At 38.3% G+C, this 9,564-nt stretch overlaps 1 protein-coding gene across 1 annotated transcript in view; it reads right to left on the minus strand.

Moving 5' to 3' along the window:
* The window catches only part of slc2a9l2 (solute carrier family 2 member 9, like 2), a 49,418-nt gene extending 46,923 nt beyond the window's left edge, over positions 1-2,495 (minus strand). Inside the window, exon 1 of the mRNA XM_056471805.1 lies at positions 2,375-2,495. The gene's annotated coding sequence lies outside the window, so the exon portion shown is untranslated. The remainder of the gene's footprint in view (positions 1-2,374) is intronic.
* Between the last annotated feature and the right edge of the window lie 7,069 nt (positions 2,496-9,564).

Here is a 9,564-nt window from a genome sequence, read left to right on the forward strand (position 1 = left end):
ATGTGAGATATTTCAATGCATTCGCTAGACTGCGGGTCAGAGAGGAACGCTTGGCATCGCACAACAACACAATTCCCCTCATGTGCTGTAATCGAGGTTGTAAATGTTGGTACATGTGAAAATATAGACATTGTACTGTAGGAATCGCTGTATTTATGACATTTGTATCTGTGTTATCATCAAAGTGATTCACCTGCTCTGCTGTACAGCTTGTTCTGTTTCTCAATGACAGCTCAGGGTTTACACACCATCAAAACTGTCTGACCAACACAATCTCACGGCAATTCATAACTTTTTGATTTAGTGGCTAATTCGTACAATTTAGTACGATTTGCACATCCTCCAATGACGGTTGGGTTTAGGGGTGGGGTTAGGTGCCACGCCTCCTTTTTAAAATCATACAATTTCATACGACTGAACTCGTACGAATTAGCCACTAAACTGACAAAACGTAAAATACTTACGTTTTCTGGTGAGATCAGGCTGGTCTGACAGTTTGAATAGGATTTCAGCTGACATGATCGTCGTTTTTGCACTTTATAGATAAATTTGACACAAAATGCGCATCATTTACCATTAGCCTGATTGGAAACTGGTGTCAGTTTTGAAATTATCAAACAATAATCAATAATTACTTTGTTAGCATGTGAAAAAAGAACTATTGCATTCACAATAAAAGTTCGATTTGACACAATATATATGTGTGTGTGTGTGTATATTTATTCTGAATATATAAATACACACAGGCATGCACACATTTCTGCACATAATAGTGTTATTAACTCATCTCTAATAACTGATTTCTTTTCTCTTTGCCATGATGACAGTAAATAATATTAGACTAGATATTCTTCAAGACGGCGACGTAGTGGCGCAGTAGGTAGTGCTGTCGCCTCACAGCAAGAAGGTTGCTGGTTCGAGCCTTGGCTGGGTCAGTTGGTGTTTCTGTGTGGTTTTTGCGTTTGCGTGGGTTTCCACCGGGTGCTCCGGTTTCCCCCACAGTCCAAACACTTGCGGTACAGGTGTATTGGGTAGGCTAAATTGGCCGTAGTGTGTGTGTGTGTGTGTAAATAAGTGTGTATAAGTGTTTCCCAGTGATGGGTTGCATCTGGAAGGGCACCCGGCTGCGTAAAACAAATGCTGGATAAGTTGGTGGTTCATTCCGCTGTGGCGACCCCAGGTTAATAAAGGGACTGAGCCGAAAAGAAACTGAAAGAATGAATGAATGAATGAATCCTTCAAGACACTAGTATTCAGCTTAAAGTGACATTTAAAGGCTTCACTAGGGTAATTAGGGTAAAGTTAGGGTAATTAGGGAATTATTAAAAAAAGAAAAAAGGTACAAAGGGGGGCTAATAATTCTGACATCAACTATCTGAAGAGTTTAGATACAAAAACCTTTAAATGCCATGTGATAATTCCTTCTAAAATTTGCATTTTTCTTAGACTCCCGTGTGTAGACTCAGAAATTTGACTTTTATAGTGACAAACAAGTTCTTCTCATTGCCTTTAAAGTGAAATAACTGAACATAAACATGGGAGGCTGAATAAAATGCTCTTTAAGTCTTTCTAAAAGACTTTTACACACACACACACACACACACACACACACACACACACACACACACACACACACACACACACACACACACACACACACACACACACACACACACACACACACACACACACACACACAAGACTTTGACACTGGAAAACACTCACTTGTTTTTCTACACATCAACACTGTTTTCTTCAAACAATCAATCATATGGCCTCGAACGGTTCAGTGCGGACACACACACACACACACACACACACACACACACACACACACACTCGTTTCTACTGTGTCGAACCCTCACAGAAAACACGCTGCAGTTCCACATTTTCAAAACCCTTCCTTCTGTCTGATTCTTGAGCATGTTGATGTTTACTTGTTTAGCTGTTATCATGTTTACCTCATGGGGAACTCAGTGTTGGTCCCCATGAGTCTGTGTGCATTCAGGTTAAAGACCCCACCGGGATATATGAACAAGCATCCAGATTCACTGCTGATCATTAAAATACGAGCAAACCACTGTGGATCATGTTATTCTCTGATCATCATCATGTCAGCATGCCAAAATACACACACACTCTCACACACTCTCACACACAGAAACACACAGCGAGTAACTGATTAATACTACATGAGTTTTAAATGTTTTCAGTAATCAGCAGAAGCTCTGGAGACTGAAAACATGGCAATCTGACAGTAAAACTGCAGAAAGTGAAACACACACACACACACACACACACACACAGCTCTGAATCTGCCAGACTCAATGACTGACTGATGATCTCCTTTACCGCGGTACAGAGAGACACAAACCTGCTGCTGCTGCTCTGATTGGCCAGATCACTGCGCTGCTCCAGGCTGATCTGCAGTCAGCGGACGCATGACCGAGAATGAGGAGCGGACACACAGCGAACACTCATAAACACACACCTTTGCTCATAAACACACACATATATCTCACACACTCATGTACTCCTACACACTCCCCGTGTGTGTGTGTGTGTGTGTGTGTGTGTGTGTGTGTGTGTGTGTGTGTGTGTGTGTGTGTGTGTGTGTGTTTAGTTTTCAGGACAAAGTTCAACTAAAGCTTGAGCAGCGGCTCATCATGTTTCAGGACCTGCTGTGCTCAGATCAGATTGGTGTGTGTGTAAACCTGAGATGGCCAGGAGCTGCTCACACACACAAACACACGCACACACACACACACACACACACACACTGTTTCTCACACACAAGCACATACACACACTCTCTCTCTCTCTCTCTCTCTCTCTCTCACACACACACACACACACACACACACTGTTCCTCACACACGAGCACACACACACACACACACACACTCTCTCTCTCTCTCTCTCACACACACAAACACACACCCACACACAGCGACTGTAAAATCACCACAACAGATCAATTACTATAGTTGTTGTGTTACCATAGCAACTGTAGAATCACCACAACAGATGAATTACTATAGTCGTTGTGTTACCATAGCAACTGTAAATTCATCACAACAGATCAATTACTATGGTTGTTGTGTTACCATAGCAACTGTAGAATCACCACAACAGATCAATAAAAAATGTTACCATAGCAACTGTAGAATCACCACAACAGATCAATTACTACAGTTTTTGTGTTACCATAGCAACTGTAGAATCAGCACAACAGATCAATTACTACAGTTGTTGTGTTACCATAGCAACTGTAGAATCAGCACAACAGATCAATTACTACAGTTGTTGTGTTACCATAGCAACTGTATAATCACCACAACAGATCAATTACTACAGTTGTTGTGTTACCATGGCAACTGTAGAATCACCACAACAGATCAATTACTCAATTACTACAGTTGTTGTGTTACCATAGCAACTGTAGAATCAGCACAACAGATCAATTACTACAGTTGTTGTGTTACCATAGCAACTGTAGAATCAGCACAACAGATCAATTACTACAGTTGTTGTGTTACCATAGCAACTGTAGAATCACCACAACAGATCAATTAGTATAGTTGTTGTTACCATAGCAACTGTAGAATCAGCACAACAAATCAATTACAATAGTTGTGTTACCATAGCAACTGTATAATCACCACAACAGATCAATTACTATAGTTGTTGTGTTACCATAACAACTGTAGAATCACCACAACAGATCAATTACTACAGTTGTTGTGTTACCATAGCAACTGTAGAATCAGCACAAGAGATCAATTACTACAGTTGTTGTGTTACCATAGCAACTGTAGAATCACCACAACAGATCAATTAGTATAGTTGTTGTTACCATAGCAACTGTAGAATCACCACAACAGATCAATTACTAGTTGTTGTGTTACCATAGCAACTGAAGAATCACCACAATAGATCAATTACTAGTTGTTGTTACCATAGCAACTGAAGAATCACCACAATAGATCAATTAGTATACCTGTTGTTACCATAGCAACTGTAGAATCAGCACAACAGATCAATTACTATAGCTGTTGTTACCATAGCGACTGTAGAGTCACCATTATGGATTGTGCCACTTTGATTGATGACATATCTGAACATTAATGACAGTAATATTAATACTGTGGTGTGGTGATTAATAAAACATTAGTGATCATCCAGCAGTTTACAGTAGTGGCTACAGGGTCAGACGTAAAACAATCAGAAGCATCAGGCTTACAACTCTCAACCCAGATTATTTAAGGAAACTATCAAACAACTCGGACAGCAAGGTTATGTGTTACAGACATGATACATTATGATGTGAATGGAAAGATTATAGATGAGTAGGGTGTAATGTAGTATGTGTTCATGTTAAGTGTTATTAATGAGAGAGTCAGCGGAGGACATTAGGCTTGTTTCAGAGTCAGGAGCTGGTGTATGTTTGTCTGAGGTTCAGAAAGAAATCTCCACAGGGAGCCAATATGTGCTGAATTAGACTCAACAGAGGAATTTAATGAAATCAACAAAGCAGGAGGATGGATTTTCAATAAGGCACACGCGGTTAAATATAGTGAGGTGAGTGAAGAAATAATGGAGGAAATCAATGCTAATGAAGACACAGAGGAGGTAAGTGGAGTCGATGGACAGATGAATGAGGAAGAGTCATCTCTTCATTTTCAGCACTTAATTAGGCAGAGAGAGACACCAGCTTAGGCTAGAAGAAGAGTTAAAACAGCAGACAGAGAAGATTGGAGAAGGTTTTGCAGAAGAGTGGGTGGAGGAACAGATATTGAGAAGGTTTTGGGTGTAAATGATGGATTAAAGACAGTATATTTAACCTACAGTAACTGATAATAGAAACAACAGAAGAAGCATTGAATGCATTAAATGAGGAGGGTGAGAGGAAACATTCTCCACATATAACATTTTAATGTAGACTGGGTTTTGTTTTGACCCCTGTGTGCTGTTGGGTCGTTTTCATGCTCTCTGGGCTGATTTTGGCCTCATCTTTCAGTGTTTCAGCAAATGTGACGAGTTCTGCTGACCAATCAGATTTTGACACATATTTTGGGGAAACGCTTTGACAGACTGACTCTCCTTTGGTTATGTTGGTGCTGTTTTTGCTCTATTGACTTCCATTATAATGAGATTTATTGATTGTAAAGCCATGGCAGCAGATAATCAAGCATTGCTGATTGGTGCTGGATTTCCCTGTTGTAAAGAGGTGAAAATAGTCATTTTTACTATTGATTTATTTACTTTGGTATTTTTTGCACAGTGCACGGTTTCCTCTCGACTCATTCACTATCGATAAAATCTGCTTATTTTATCGTCTTGTGTTTTCTAAAATCAGTATGTGCGTTATAGGATTGAGTTATTGAGAATTTTTATTTAATAAAACTATAAATAATTATTACACAGCATATTCAGTCTGGGTTTTCAGCCAAGTGCATCCAGAGTTTTTGGTTTCAGCCCTGAATTTAAATTTCGGTGCATACCTTAAAAACATAATCTAATAAAATAATGTGTTGTACATCTTGATATGAATATTGCATATACTATCATCTAAATAATTATATATATATTGTGCACCCTAACACAAACACATTGATCCACTATTCTAAACACTAAGATGGTCCTGTTAAAGTGTGTGTTCTGCTTGCAATATCCCAATTTAACACACACACACACACACACACACACACAGCTGTAATGATGTTTCTCTTGTACAGACTGTATATTCTCTCCTTGTTAACAGTTCTTGTGTAATTTGTGAGCACTTTATCTTCAGGTGTAAGATGATCTGTCCAGTGTGTGTGTGTGTGTGTGTGTGTTCCTGATACTCAGAATACAGTAAAGCGGAGTGTCACCGCACAGAAAAACACACTTCTGGGTAAGAGCAGTCACTGACCAAGGTAAAGTCCAGCTGCTGAACTGAAAGTGTGCGAGAGCAAATAAAAGACAAGAGCATTTAAAACACCATGAATAATATCTATATATCTATATTACAGGGCAACATGACGATAGTTCAGAAATATAACATTAGTATATTTGAAATCTAATTGGGTTTCAGCATTTTCTGCTTCAGGGTTTTTACCTTTAGCTCAGTTACATGACTTTTGTTATTGAAATGTCTTTGTAAAAGTGTTTTAATTGATTGTTTCCACTTTCTGTTTGTTTATTTTTGTTTACAGTTCAGTTCTTTCACTTTTCAAGCGTCTGTTAAATTGTTCAAAATCTTTTTTATTATATATTAAAATAATATCATTTAAAATAATCAAATATGATAAAAATGTACAATAATATAATAAAATAATATAATACTACATGTTTTAGGATTCGGAAGATTTAATTGAGGTTGACTGCTTAATAACATCAATCATGCTCCTGTTCCTTCATTAATAAATGCATCTGAATAAATATATTACAAGAAATACAAGTATAAACATAAACGATTGTATTTATGGACAACGGTGAGTCTATTGGTAGTGCAGCTATAAATATTTCTATTAATTTGATCTTGTTTCTGTCCACACACACACACACACACACACACTGAATGCCAGATTCACAAACCAACAGCTGCAGTGTAGCCGTTTTTCCACAACCAATCAGAAAAGGCCGTTACTGTTCAGCCAATCACAGCTGAGCAGAATCATGCTTCATAAAATGGGAAAATAGAAAATTACAACACAGCAAAAGCACAACGCTCCTGCAACCTTCACACAACGTTCACATTAATTACAGCAGTCAGCAGAATCTGAAGAGTCCAGGAAATAAAAGCTGTTCTGAGGGAAACACTGTCAGATACACACACACACACGCACGCACGCACACACACACACACACACACACACGATTACTGCATTGTTTTGTCCTCATGTGTGGCTATTATTAAAGTCAACGTGACACACACACACACACACACACACACACACACACACACACACACACACAGTTGTGAATAAATGAGCATCAGATCATATCCTGAGCTAAACATTCACTGCAGCCGGCCATAAACACTTTATGATGATCAGCATATCTATAACACACACACACATACATACACACTCTCTCTCTCTCTCTCAGTCACACAGAAACACAATTTCTTACACACAGATTTCAAATACACACACACACACACACACACACACGCACTCTCTCTCTCTCTCAGTCACACAGAAACACAATTTCTTACACACAGATTTCAAATACATACACAAAACACACTCTCTCACTACACACGGTCACCTACACACACCCTCTCTCTCTCTCTCTCTCTCTCTCTCTCTCACACACACACACACACACACACACACACTCTCACTCACTTTCCCTCAGACTTCGATCTGGTGTTGTTCTACTCAGTTCTGTCCGTTACACACAGCTGAATCTATCAGGAGAAACTCTGACTTACCAGCGCTGTGTCTGCGTCTGTGTGTGTGTGTGTGTGTGTGTGTGTGTGTGGAATCTGTAAATCTGCTGTCAGTCTCTCACATGAGTCTCATTACAGTAATTCACTTCACATTCGTCCTGATCTCCATCCAAGACTGAAAACTCTGCAGAAACACCACAGTAAACCACACCAGAAGCATCTGAAACCAAAGAAAACACAGTAAAAACCCTCTCGATATATTCAGAATCTGCAGATGATTTCCATTGTCCAGGTAAATCCACACCTGAAGAATCTTTATCTCCTAAAACAGTCATAACTTAAACATTTATAAAGATTAACTCTGTCAATAATGAGAGAATGTGGAAAACCTTTATAATGCTATTACTGCATTCACACCTTCTCATTAATAATGTAAAGAAGTCTATTAGTTAAGCTTTACTAACATAATTATTAATACATTTACTGTGTTATTTATTCATCTTCATTAACGGTAATGTTGTTAAATGTGAACTCGCTGTGCATTAACCAATGTCAAGCAAAACTTTGGCCTTTAATGATGCATTAGTAAATGCTGAAATATGATTAATAAATGATCTACAAGATTATTGACACTTAGTTAACGCCAGTAAATACACTAACATTAACTAATGGACTGATTAAATAACAGTAAATAACTTATTCGAAAGGGAAAAATAAGAAATAATAATAAAGAAGCCACCAAAAACTATGATTGAGTTTGTATTTATCTGATGAAAAATACATTTCGAATCAAACATTAAAATATGAATATTTCTCTGAATTTGCTAAACAAAAAAACAAACACACATGAACAAGATGAAACATTCGCTTTCAGATGGTGATCAGTGTTGGACACTGCAGAGCTCTCAATAAGTGTATAGCTAATATCCAAATAAAATATAAAAGAGCTTATCTGAGATATTAATAAAATTACAAATATACATGAATGCACTTTTATTGCATTGGTATAATTTAATACACAACTCAACAGCTGTGTGACGCTTGCCACACAAGAGTTAACCATGTTTTAATAGTAAAACTGCTGTTTCCAGCACTAACCTTGATTTTGGCTCACTGACATTCATTTTACCCCAAACTTACAACGAATGCCATTAAATATTTATATTATTATACTGTAAAGTCTCAATGGCGCCATCTGTCGATCAGTGATATGTGAATTAAAGAGTAAACCAACATCAGTTTTACAGTCTGTAACAGTCACTAGTCTAGTAAAACCAGCCTTACCTCTTCCAGTCATCGTGGTGGCCATCTTAGTTCAGTCGCTGCTGGTAAACTGGTTCATCAGTCAGTTATTTCCCAAACTCTAGTGGCACTTGATGTAGGTTCTGTAATAGCGCTGTTAATTACAATCAAGCTATTAATCATATCGACTCGTATTGATGATTTTTGACAGTTTAAGCAAATGACGAGGCGTTTCTCGCGCTCTTTTTTTCCCGCTATATATTCAGCTGCAGGTGAACGCGCGTCACGCTGACGTCAGTACGCACTGCATTATAGTAAAATTAAACATATTAATAATGTATATACCAGTCGATCTACTGCTGTAGAAGTAACAAGGGTTTTCTTTAGCAAATACTGATTTTTCCTCTTTTAAAATAAGGTTATCAGACCCAAACAACTGTTAAAAACTGAAACTTCTGTCATCATTTACTGACCCTTCACTTATTCTGTGTGCTGAGGTTTTATCCTGCCCGTCTGATTATGCCACCAACACTGGATATGAATGGTTTTGAGGTTGGGGTTAGGGATTAGGTTAATATTACAGCTTCTTATCCCACTAATCCTCATTAAAATTCACACTGGTGGCAACATCTGATGGGCAGCATACTGCGTCATTATAATGTGCTACTTACTTTTTGAATGGGAGGTAGGACGATCTGACATGGCAGGACAAATCGACAGAACACCGCTTTAATAATAATAAAAAAAAACTGAGTAATGCTGGAAAACAATTGCTCTTGATTTCAATAGTCGGCTATAATGTTTTTCCTATAATGGAGGTTTCCAGCTCTACAGAATATCTGCTTCTGCGTGTACGTCAGCAGAAACTCCTGAAGGAGATGATATTTCCCTTCTGTGTTTGGTGCAGAGCGCTCGCTTGTGTAAATCAGCTTGAACACCGC

Source organism: Danio aesculapii, chromosome 14 (assembly GCF_903798145.1).
Source record: "Danio aesculapii chromosome 14, fDanAes4.1, whole genome shotgun sequence".
Lineage (NCBI taxonomy): Eukaryota > Metazoa > Chordata > Actinopteri > Cypriniformes > Danionidae > Danio > Danio aesculapii.